At 26.2% G+C, this 13506-nt stretch overlaps 1 long non-coding RNA gene across 2 annotated transcripts; it reads right to left on the reverse strand.

Annotated features, from left to right (window-relative positions):
* Nucleotides 1–9940: 9940 nt before the first annotated feature.
* Nucleotides 9941–12862, reverse strand: LOC128668977 (uncharacterized). Of its 2 annotated transcripts, XR_008404526.1 has the most exons (6): nt 12669–12862; nt 12278–12394; nt 11512–12049; nt 11356–11438; nt 10907–11043; nt 9941–10403 (listed from the first exon to the last, which is right to left on the reverse strand). It is a non-coding gene; the product is annotated as an uncharacterized LOC128668977 (long non-coding RNA). The 2 variants fall into 2 exon arrangements; XR_008404527.1 differs by lacking the exon at nt 11356–11438 and having other exon boundaries at nt 12669–12856.
* Between the last annotated feature and the right edge of the window lie 644 nt (nt 12863–13506).

Consider the following 13506-nt stretch of genomic DNA (forward strand, 5'->3'; position numbering starts at 1 on the left):
TACATTGAGACTCAAAATAACTTAGCCTAAGAAATTTGATGAAAATTTTAATTAATATTTATTATTAAACATCATTTTATAATTAAAGATGTTTTTCTAATTTTTTTTTTTTTTTTTTTTTTTTTTTTTTTCCAAATATTAAAATTTTTTTTATTTTTCAGTTTTGAAAACAATATTTTTATACCACTTATCAAAATGGAGCTCAACTCTATAATGTTTCACCAATCGGATGTGATTCTTTCATCTAATCTCCAACATTATTTGTCCTTCATTTATATGTAAGTATATTACCATTAATTATTAGTACTGCTATTAATAATTTTTACATCATTTTATTTTTTAATTATAAATGTGTAAGTATTTATGATCTTGGCGATTCTTGGAGTAGTTCAAATGTTATTATAGAAGTCACAGTTTATTGAATTGTTAATTATTTCAAGCTGAAATTTATATTTATAATTTTACTAGCCGACCTGATAATAACAGATACAACAAAAAAAGAATTAGCGAAATCGGCCCAGCCGTTTACGCCCGATGCTGTAAACGAGGGAAATCAGGATTTATTTGCATATATAAAGATATGCATTAAGAATATTCAAACTTATGTTTGCGTATTGTTTGATTGCGATTTTTATGTATGGAAAGCGCCCAATTTTAAGTAATAAATAAAAATTTCTCTTTAAAATTACATCGTTTTTAATTTTATGATCGGAACGTTTTAATTCCGTTTTAGGCATCGTGGGAACTGATTAATTATTTTATTGTTATTAATTTCAGATTTTTTTATTTATTCGAACACCTTTTTAAGATGAATTTTCCCAGTGACAACAAGGAAAAGTTCAGCAAAATTATTAATTGGAGTTTATTGGTAAGTAGCTAGTTTTGCAAACAGTAAAAAAATTATCATTAATAATTTTTTTTTTTTTTTTGCACATAGTAAAATTAAATATTTAAATCAAATTCTATTAGAAATAATTAATTCCCAAGTAACATACACCCAACTTTAAGATGTCTTTAAAAGGATAAAGCAAATTTTCTTTTGTCTCAAAGTCACCTTTTTCGGTGTAAATACAACATGCAAATGTTAGTCCCGGAGCGAAAATTTGTGTTGTTTTTCCTGTCTTATGTCAATTAAAAAGTCGTTTAGATGACTTATTAGCTACTATTTGTAATTTTTCACTTTTTGTCGTCATTTGTGTCAAGTCTTTTAAGTAGATATTTTTTCGGTGACATAAATTTCTGATCGTTTTGTCAACATGTTGGTGCCTTATCGATGTAGCACAAAATTGCCTAAAAACTGATTCCTGATAGCCAGAGTTACTGACGAGAAAGTTGGTGTAAATGAGTTGCGAACAACTTGACGACGAGTTGTCGACAACTTTCAGCTTTTGTAACTGTATTGACTACAAGTTGTCGACAAGTCTCTTGGAAAGTTGCGATCAATTTATGGAAAGGCCAACTTGGCGGCAGGTCGCCACCCTGGCTATCAGGGATATCTTATAGATGTCACAAAGGCAAGTGTGACACTTGGGTTATTATCAGTCGATAAATTAGGTGATACAACCTATTATTTCTAAAATCTAATCCAAGGAAATATTTATTTATTAAAATATTTATTAGATGCATAGTAATCAGGCTGACGAAAACATTTTAATTCCTTTCTTTTATAAATAATTATTATATAATAATTATTTATAACAATTATTTTTACATAATAATTATTTATAATAAAATAAATATTATTTTCTACGTTGATCACTTAACTTAAATTGTGGTAAACGGATTATTTGCTTAAATATATTAACTTAAATTATTATTTTAAGTAAAAAATAAATTGATGCTGTATGGACGTCAATTAATTTTTTTTTTCTTTTCATTTCAGGTTTTATCAATCATTAACTCAATAATGCCGAGACCACTGCTTGTATCAGATGAGGACTCAATAGCTGTTATAAAAAGATATATGAGCTACTTCTGTTCAGATACCTTGCCAGCATACTCTGCTGAGGTATGGTCGAAAATGTCCAAGGAACCAGAATTTGTGGGTAAATGGAATACTGCAGCAGTTAGGACCAACATAAAAGACAATCGTAGGGGGATTTTGACTAGAGCAAGAAAAGAATGTGGATATTTTTCCCAAATAATTAAGAAAAAATTCACTTATAGTAATAATGATGATGATGACAATGACAGCAATGATAATAATGATAATGATGACAGTGATGATAATAGCGATAAGGATTATTTTAATAAACTATATGCTAAAGAGCGGGATGATGTTCCATGTTTTCATGTTGAAATTGCTAGAGGTGTTTGGGAATGTATGTATAAAAAAGACAATAGTTGTAAAAATCCTAGGTTACAGCCGAAAGTGTGGACTGACACTATTGCCTTTGAATTATGGCATCAGTTTGAACTACCGTGTGCCTTTGTATTTAAAAAAGGCACAATTCATGAAAATGGAAATTATTATGCGACATTTATTGGCAAGTGCAAAAGTAAAGTGTGCAATAATCCTATTTTTGGTTACATCGAAAACAATCCTGGGGACAAAGGTTCTGTTTTTATTAATTTTCGATGCCGGGATACTCGTTTTGAAGTTCATGATGAAGTTACAAGGCCACTGCAAGCCGAGCGAAGAAAAATGTTTAAAACTATGATCGATGCAAATGGAGTTAAGGGAACTATTTTGGAGCAAGCTAAAGATCTGTTAAAACCAGGTAGTACTCAATGTCCTGTTCTATTCAATTCTAATGTTTTATATCAAGTAAAGAAAGAATCTAAGGAAGAAAAGTTGAATGTCAAGCCAGAAGATCGGAGAGATTTGATTAAAGCTATTTATCGTATCAACGAGGACGATAATCCTGCTCATCAAAATTTTATAAAAGTTGTAATTGATACGCCTTTTTCAGTATTTTATGTTTCACCGCAACAAATCCATTGTTATAACGAATACAGGCGTCTTCACAGACACTATTCTTCTGTTTGTATTGATGCTACAGGAGGTCTTGCAAAAAAATTTCTAGACAGCAAAAATAAAACTACGAGTAGTATTTTTTTATACCAAATCGTAATTAATTTTAGTAATACTTCACAATCTGTTTATCAAATTTTATCGGAAATTCATGACACTAAGACCATCAAATTTGGACTAGAAAACTGGCTTAGTAAAGTTTCGCCTCCGACAGAAGTAGTCTGTGATGGATCTCGTGTCCTTTTAAATGCCTCCTGTTTAGCTTGCAATAATTTTTCTTTATTTGATTACGTTAATAGGTGTTTTCAACATGTCAAAAACGGTGCTTCACTTGACTCTGTAAAAACTTTTATCAGATTGGATACGGCTCATTTTATTCATGCTATAAGTGGCTGGAAATGTTGGAAATCGGTTATTCATCCAAGAATTAAATCATTTTACTTATACAGTGTTGCATTATTGATGGATTGTAATAATTTAAAAGATTTTGAAAGAATCCTTGTATTAATTTTGATTGTCTGTGGCACCGAATATGATGATTCTATTGTTGATTTTGATGGCGAAATGATAACTACAAAAGCAGCAAGGTCAGAGTTGGAAAAATTGATTGCCAAAAATGAATCTCAAGACTTTATTAATAATATTGAAGACAAAATTAAAACTATGGAGTTTGATCAAGAAAAAAATGAAACTTTACGCCGAGAGACCAATACTGATTTATTAGAAAAAGACACTACTATTTCAAGTTGGATAAATAATCTTGTCGCTTTTTCATTGAATGTTCATTCTGATGGTAGTAATGATATTAATAATTTAAACACTTTTTATGTACCTCTATTTAAAGATTCATTACTTAAAGAAGTGAGAGAGTTTCCGCTATGGACGAAAGTTTGTATTCATTACACGAGTTTACGAGCAACTTCTGCGTACATAGAGCAAGCGTTTAAAGAATTGAAAGAGTTATTAGGTAAAATGATTTCTCTCCCTGCACGTGTTGATTACTTAGTTAAAGCTCATCTTAAACTTATTGATGGTGGTGTCAAAATTTTTGAACGCGAATTGTTAAAATTCGTTAAGAATTACCATGCTAATAAGCAAAAAAATGATAAAATAAATAGTAATCCTGAAGACGAATTATGCAAAGAAGATTGCGAACCTAACGATAATTTACTCAATGAAAATTGGAATGGACAAGGATATGATATGAAGCACAACGACTGTGATTGGTTAGATTCAGATTGTCATTTATTCAATGAAGATATTCCCACCAATTTTAATACTGAGTCATTTAATTCTTCTGAAATTGATAATAATAACGTTTTAGATAATATTGATTGTAGCGCAAATGAAAATAACGAAAATTTATATCAGCCGAATTTAAATAATTTAGTTAATCTTGATCACAGTTATTGTTCCGATAATAATTCACCATTGAATGAAAACAGTTTCGATGCCGCTGTGGAAAAAAATTTAAGAATGATTAAAAAGGAAGGTAAATACTTCAAAAGTTTTCCCGAAATCAATTTAATAAACAATTTGGCGCCTTCAAACAAAAAAGAAGAATTTTTATTACAAAATGGTAATAAAAGCGGACCTGTCTTTTTTCAAAATGAATCCTGGTTTGCTTTCAATACGTGCCCATTCGACAGTATTGTTCAGTTGATTTTCTATGGATGTTTACAAAATGAAGAATTTAATAATTTTGTTAGCAATTCTTCAAATTCCACTTTTAATTTTGTTACCGATTTTATGTCAACAGGATTAAAAAAAGATATCTATGTTAAACGATTTTCTATTTTACATCCTATCTATCAAGACACTGAATGCACACAAAATCAAATGAATATTGCCAATCGTAAAACTAAAAACGTAAATCGTTGTATTAATTGTGTAGATAACGTGAATAGTTTGTGGATTAAATTATTTACAAGTGAACCAAGTGCATTCGAAAATAATTCATGTTCATCATTCGGCTGCCAAGATTATCAACGTAATATACCGGTTTTGACTGCAAATTATAATTTAATCATGGAAAAAGGGTTTAAATGTTTGCAAGAAGCATTACATTTTAAAAGCATAGCTTATAATAAATTTTGCACAAGCTGCCAAAAAAAACAAACAACCTGTAAAACGACACTTAATCGATATATTTACATTGAATTAGACGTAAAATCGGTAAATGAAAAAGATGGAACTTCATGTAAACTTGGTGAATTACCGAAGTGTTTGGATTTAAATGAAACACATTCATCAAAAAAATTTAGTTATCGGTTGGTACATCTTTATTACATCTGAAATACAAATGATTTGTTTCTATATGATTTTTTTTTTAATTATAGCTTGACAGGGGTTATTGGTTATAACTCTTTTCACTACATCACATATTGTAGAAACTTGACAGGAAATTGGCGATTCTACAATGACCAACTAGAAAAGTCTAAATTTATTAGTGAACGCACGAAAATTGTACCTCATGGGATTTTTTACACTTTATTCTCACTGTAAAAAAGAAAAATATATTTATATATTTCAGGTAATTTCTTCAAATTTCTATAATTTTCTTTTATTTGTTCGATCAATTATATTATAAGAGAAATTTTTATTGTAACACTAAAAATAATTTTTTGTTTCGGTTCACAATAAAAATTATAAATAACTATTAACAAAGTCAGCTCATATTGAATTTTGAAAACAATATAAAAACTAATAAGTGTATTAAATTTTATTTTTTTCTGTTTAAAGTTTCTATGACTAAAAAATATTTCATAACGACAAATTAAATTCAGCTCTTTTTTATAGTACACATTTAAATCATAATTACCACTCTAATATAAATTTTCTAATAACAAATTTATGCTTCAAACATTTCATTTTTTTAATTTCAAAAGTTAAAAATCCTCGGAATCGATATGTTCAAACTATTTGATATTGGTATTAAAATAATACGGTTAATTAAGTTTTGAAACTTGTTTTATCACAAATAAACCATAAAAAAATAAATTTTTTACTTTTGTTTATAAGGTAAGAGACCTAATACTCAATTAGGGAACTAGTACCCGATCACTCCATATATTTGTATATCTATATTTACTAAATTGTTCTAAATATAGATATACAAATACATGAGTGATCGGGTACTAGTTCCCTGATCGAGTATTAGGTCTCTTATCTTAGTTTAAGCCTTTTTTAAAATAAATCAATGTTTTTTTTTTCTATAATTTATTTGTCATAAAGTAGGTTACCAATTTTTAGATAACTGCTAACTCCAAAAAAAAACTTATATTAATTAAAGTATTTGATTCATACTTTGTTCGCTACCATTTAAATGAAATCTTTCTTTTAAAATTCTATTTCAATTAATAAACATATAGTCGAATTAAACTCGTTTATATTAATGGTTGCTACTTTTTTCTTCTTCTTTTCTTTTTTTTACTACATTCGTTTTAATCCAAGAACTACGTGACTATTCTTAGTATTAGGATAAAAATTAGTCTTAAATTATCATAATCTTTAAGTGTCAATCATGTAATTGAATTATTAAAGATTTTATTTTCTCTTTTTTTGCAGCTTTAGCAAGTATTTAAAAAAATGCAATAAGTGGATACAAGTGATATTGGAAATCTCTATACTTCGATTATTATTAATATTTTTGCTCAATTACATTTATGAAAACTTAGTGTTAAGGTTGTTGCCAAAAGTAATAAAAAGTCATTAAGTGTAAAATCTATTTAAGTTTTACGATTATAAAATAAATAAAATTATTATTATCATTATTATATTATGACGTAATTTTAAAATGTTTTATACTACAAGATTAATATGTTAAACAGAAAAAATAAATGTTTTATAATGTTAAACAAATAAATAAATAATTTCATTTTTTTAAATAATGAGTAAGTTTTTTAAACAGTTAATAAATAGAAATACTAAATCTCTTTTTTTTTTATTCATAAATTTGATTCATTTTAGACATCAACAAAATCGTTAAATTATTATATTTACAGGAAGCCGTAGGTCTTTGTTAATCATTTTTTTTATACAATCAAAATTATTTTTTAAGTTAAATATTACTGTTTTTGTCGTTATTTAAATAATCTATATCATGATTGTTTTTTAATTTAAATAATAATTGTTGTACAGTTAATTTGTCATGCATAAACGACGAACATCGTTTGTAGATAATAGAGGTATAGAGAACGATCCAGAGGAGATAGTATTATCTGAGCCTTCGAAGTGAAAGAAAAAACTGTCTTTTATTAGGACTAAAATAATTCAATATTTTACAGAATGATTTGTGCCAACTATTCTGTAATGTTAGAAGAAATCAAAAGTAAGATAAGACTCAATTATGAGGTACTTTTATCGGATTAGTAAAAAACAACAAGAGCCAACTATGAAACTGATGTTACTTTATTACAAATTACATTTATAATACAAAAAAAGTATATTACGGTTAGTTAAGTAGCTGATGATATGAATATAATATTTGGAAATGCTGTAAAATACAATGTTAATTTCTAACGTTTATGCAAGGTAATTGATTTATTATTAAATATAAATTAATATTACAAATTTTTATTAACTAATATATTTTCATTTTATACTCCGTTATTTGGTATACTGTTGGAACTGCAAAGAATAATATAAGGAAAAAGTTCAAGAGTTTTTAGATTTTGACGTAAATTTAGATTCAGATTATGGATCAGAATTAAAATCTCAAAATTAATTAGTATAATGAAAATTTTAGACTCAAGAAAAATACAATAAAATGAATAGTTGAAAAAATGTTTACTTGCATTAGTTAAGTGTTAACATTTATGAAAAAACCATAGATGTAAATATATATCCCGATTATTTTATCATGCACAAGCTGCTAATACAACAATCAAATGATAAATATCACCTGCTATAAATTATGTTAGTAAGTGTTAATTTAAAATTATATGCATATATAAATCTTATCGATCTAATCAATAAAGAACATTAAACTGTATTAGCTTTTGCTTTTATTCGTTTTTTATGCTGATACATTTCTGTTTTATTCTGGTTTGAATCTGGGAAAATAATCATATAAAAGTAACGACCACGTGGTAACCATAACCTATGCAGCGGATAATTTGATCATAAGTAAAAAAATAATTTGTATTAAAAAAAAAAAAAAAACACATCATTTTGATCATAATAAGTAAAAGATTTTTGCATTAATTATGTCAGTTAGAAAAAAAGACCTTCATTGATATTTTAATTTATTATCTAGCTGTCAATCAACTACTAAGAATTTCATTCAGGGTTTTTAATTACTAACATTCCTTTCTGATACTAAGTTGATTTTTAATAATTTTGAATACTTCTTGTTTAAAATTATGCATTAAAGTTTACATGAATAAACTGTTTAAGTTATAGGCGTCGTTACACTCCTGTCTAACATTTAATGTATTAATTAATTTTCATTGCACAAGTGCATGACTCAATATTTGAAAATTTCAATTAAAATAATTTTTTTATAAAAGTTTCAATAACAATAGGTACAATATCTATATAAATAGCTAAATTTTGAATTGGAAAAATATTTCATTTATTACTAAGTAAACCACGTGGCTACCATAACCAATGCGATTTCGTATTTAATTATTTAAAATTAAATAATTTCAGATTGAAATACTTGATAATTAATTAGACTATTGTGAATAAAATATTTTTACATAAATTATTTTTTTTTAAAGAATTGTGCATTCTTTGATATTTTAATGTTTCCATTGTTATCTAGTGTCTTACATTATTAAAGATAAATTAATTTTATTAATAATTAAAAATCTAATTCTTTGGAGTCGCTCGTTATTCTTACCTGGAAATTTAACTATGTAGAGCACCTATGTATATGTAAAATATATATTATAGGGGGTCTTTTGAGTGGGCTTTTGTAAATAATTTAGGTTTTTTCATTGTTATTTGTACTTCATAAAACTTCAAATACATTTTTAATGAACTGATCCACTTTCTATAAATGCAGTAAAGGTAAAAAAGATATTTTTAATTGAAAAAAAAAAAAATAAATAAATGTTTAGACCTATAAAACTATGTTATTCAAGAAATTACAACTAGTCGAATCACCTCGATATTTCGAAACCATCATGTCTTTTTGAAAAGTAAGCCATTGTAAATATTAAATTCATAGTGAATAGACCAATATAAAAAAGCATAGAATCAGTACAAACATTTGTTTATTTCAAATTTTAACGAAAAAAAAAAGATGTCAAACATAAAATTTTGTTGAAATTGATGTGGCTAAGGTGGTAACGTAAAGGAGAATTAGAAAAATAATCAATGATAGTTAGAATTTAAGTAACTAAACTTAATTTTTTTGATCAATTATTGTCGTTAGCCGCATACTAATTACTATTTATATTGCTTATCATTTTTCAATAGATAATAATCAAGTAATATAGCTGAGGATCAATGACGAAGAAACTATAAAAATTGATTATACTAAAGTCTTAAAATTTAATAACTATCACCAACACAATATGATTTGATCATCAATGACATTTTTTATACCAATAGATTTAATTTTGACGTCACGCATAATATAAAATGTGGACATTTTCATCATCTAAAATATAAGTAAATATTATTATTATAACAATAGAATGTAAATTGATATAAATTTGTATCGATAATAAATTGCAAAAAACCATTATAAGAAACCATATTATATGAATATATACATATATTTTTTTTACTGATTTACTCTAAAACAATAACATATAGTTTTAATCTTGTCCAAAAAATGTCAAATAGTTTGCACCAGTTATTGGGTGTCTTTTGTGTTTTATTTAAAGCTGTGATTCTTGTCATATTAATTGATACATAACAATGAATGAATTGGGTAGTAATTAAAAAACAAGCAAATTTAAGAAAATTTTTTCCATTAACTGTTGAAAAAATTACTATTTTTCTCAGTATAAAATTAATTAACGAAATATTGCATTTATTAAGAGTAAAAATTTTCATAAACTTAATAGATTTATTTTAGATTTTCCTAAATTTTTAGAATAATTTTACATAATTACTTTTTTTTTCTCAAGACATAACTAGAAGTGACAGACATCTAATGGTTTCTAGTTACACTAATTAAGTTAAAAAAAAAGGAATAAATGAGACATTAAAGTTATAATGACAATATGTATACTTAAAAGATTTAAAAACTTATTAAGAAACTACTTCAGTCAACCGTACACTAATAGACGACTATCAAATATGAATAGAAATCTACATATCACTCTTAAATAGAAATCTAACGATTTCTATTGTCTTTGATATCATCATTCTACATATTAATCCGAAGTTTGCTCGCTTGGAGTAACTCATCGGCTTCGGAGACAGTCAAATAGTTTTTACTATCAAGGAAGTCCCAGTAAAAGCGTTGCACCTGTAAAATATAAATCATAAGCCTACTATTTAAATGATTTAATTAAATTGTGTCTGAAAATAGCCGATATCTAATAATTTTCACACACACACACACGCACACACACACACGCGCGCGCGCACTTATATATATATATATACACACACACACATATATATATATATATATATATATATATATATATATTACATACCTAGGCCAGTAAAATACAAAAAGTCTCAGATCACAAGTTTGTCAGCCTCAGCTTCGCCTCAGCCAACAATTACAATGATCTGAGACTTTTTTTATCTTACTGGTATAGACATGTAATAAACAATTTTTTTTCTTTTTGAATAAATAAATTATAATAAAGAAAAAAATTTATGAAATGGATACATGTCAAAATTGAATATTTATAAGTTGAATTAAAAAATAAATTTTTTCTTGATATAATTTACTTGCTAAAACAAATATGATTATCATTAGATTGTAAATGTCAGGTTCATAAACAATTTAAAATTTACCTTGTTGAAATGCAACTATGTTTACGTATGCCTCAAAGTCATTGGATCCCATGGATGATTAAAGTAATTTGACGAGTCCTCGTATTTTGCCATGATGGATGGAAAAACTAACTTGGTTATTGTAATTCTGAATCAAACTTAAAACAAAATTCTTTTATTAACAAAAAATATGATTCGTATTTACTACTCAGCAATAGAAACAAATAAACATAATAATTTTGTTGTTTTTTCAGAAAAAATTTATAAAAAACTTTTAATAAAAACGTATACATCTAGATATTCCAAAAAACAACTTTTTCTTTAAATAATTCATTTTCCAAAATATCCAAAAATGGTCGAGGCCTATGAATTTCAATGTCATACTACTCAGTAATAAAAACTGACAGTTATATAATGATTTTTGATCTGTTTTTACGAATTATTTATGAAAAAAATTATAAATACTTAACTGAAAATTTGGAAAACTAAAGGCATTTTTTTTTAACTATTATTTTTTTGATGAAACATCTGGAAATTATTGACGGTCCGAACTCTAATATCATATGATTATTTAATAACGTATTTTATTCATGTTTTTCATTTAATAAATTATTCATTTCACTCACCAATTATTTATGTACATTTAATGGATTTTACTGCTCTTTCAAGAAAACGAGAATGAATATAGAATACATGACGAGGCTAAGCATCATTTCCTAAAGGTCGTCTCAAAAATAAAAGTATTTAATGGTAAGCAATTACCGATTTTGACAAATCATCATAAATAATGAAGACATGTTTGCCGTTGTCACAAAAAAAAAGTTCTGCCATGGCACATGGCAAAAAAGTGTAAGAAAAGAGCAGCATCAGACACGGTATCGAATACGATGATAGAATAGTTAATAGCAGTGCCGTCACTATTTTCACGATCCAAGTTACTGTAGATCTCATTTGACCGATAGCAATGTAGATACAGAACTTTTTCTTCTCCGCACCAGCATAATCGAAACGCTCTTAATTAATAATAGTCTCAATAGCCAAAAAACTCTTTCCGATCGGTCCATCATCAACGATCAACTTATATTATCTACTGTACCAATTATCACCAGTGACTCAGTGAGTCTACATCCCGGATTCCAGTTTGCATAGCCTCTCTAGTCAACTCTGTATAGAAAAAATAATCGATATAATAATATAATCATAAAATATAACTGTTACCCTGATCAACAAAAATAATTTGGAATGATTCAAAACAATTTGAATCGACTAATATATAGATATACACTCAACATCAAGCAAATCATTTTTCTTAATCAGGGTACTGATCAAAAAATTTTCAGAGTTCAAAAACTTATTGATAATAATACTAATAATTAATGGTAATATACTTACATATAAATGAAGGACAAATAATGTTGGAGATTAGATGAAAGAATCACATCCGATTGGTGAAACATTATAGAGTTGAGCTCCATTTTGATAAGTGGTATAAAAATATTGTTTTCAAAACTGAAAAATAAAAAAAATTTTAATATTTGGAAAAAAAAAAAAAAAAAAAAAAAAAAAAAAATTAGAAAAACATCTTTAATTATAAAATGATGTTTAATAATAAATATTAATTAAAATTTTCATCAAATTTCTTAGGCTAAGTTATTTTGAGTCTCAATGTAGACGCAAAATATAAATTTATAAAAATTGCGCAAATGAATAATTAATAACTTCAATTGTATAAGTCTACTCTAATATTAAATAAATAATTAATTATTAGTTTAATTTTACAAACCTGCTCCAATATTATATTTATTTATTATTGACTTCGATGATACTTGTAATTTAGTAATTGGTTTACCAACTATTTATGAGACCAACTGTGTAACACAAAAATACTAGTTGAACGGCAAGTTAAAATACTTGATAATAGGTGACACACCACGTAAGTTACAAAACAGAGCGGTAAATTATAAAAGAGTAAATGAAAATAACATTAAAATGTTTTCAGTATTTTTAATACATAATTAATATTGATAAAACAAAATAATTAGTCGAGTGTATTAAATATTAAATAAATAAAGATAATAATAATAATATTAAAAGTGGTTTTCTAAGATTCTTTGAGGACTCTTTCGTTTCATATTTTATTGTGGCTTATTGACATTTCTCTCCGATAAATACCTGGATACTCTTACGATGTGCTAGATGATCAACAGGATTTGATAATTACTTGATAAGATTACTAATTTAATTAAAACATAAATAATAATGAAAACAATAAAAAATTTTAAACCTAGAGCAGACACTTGCGCATGCGCACAACTACTATTAGATCAACGGGCATAATTAAAATTTTAATAATTAATTATAAATATAAAAACAAACAAACAAACGCTATTTTTGGTGGGGTATTAACAAACAAATCAAGATAAATGGAAAAAAAATTAAAAAAGATAGAAAATGAGTATAGTCACCGCTAACTTCAAATAAATTTTTAAAAATTTATTTAAAAAAAAATAAAGAACGAACAAATAATTATTTATAGCGAACATTGACGAACAATCGACGAACAAACGAATTGCTAAAAAAAATTTGCCAAAAATCGAATTCCCCCCGCCAACTTAAGGGAG

The sequence above is a fragment of the Microplitis demolitor genome, chromosome 2, assembly GCF_026212275.2.
Source record: "Microplitis demolitor isolate Queensland-Clemson2020A chromosome 2, iyMicDemo2.1a, whole genome shotgun sequence".
NCBI classification, from domain to species: domain Eukaryota; kingdom Metazoa; phylum Arthropoda; class Insecta; order Hymenoptera; family Braconidae; genus Microplitis; species Microplitis demolitor.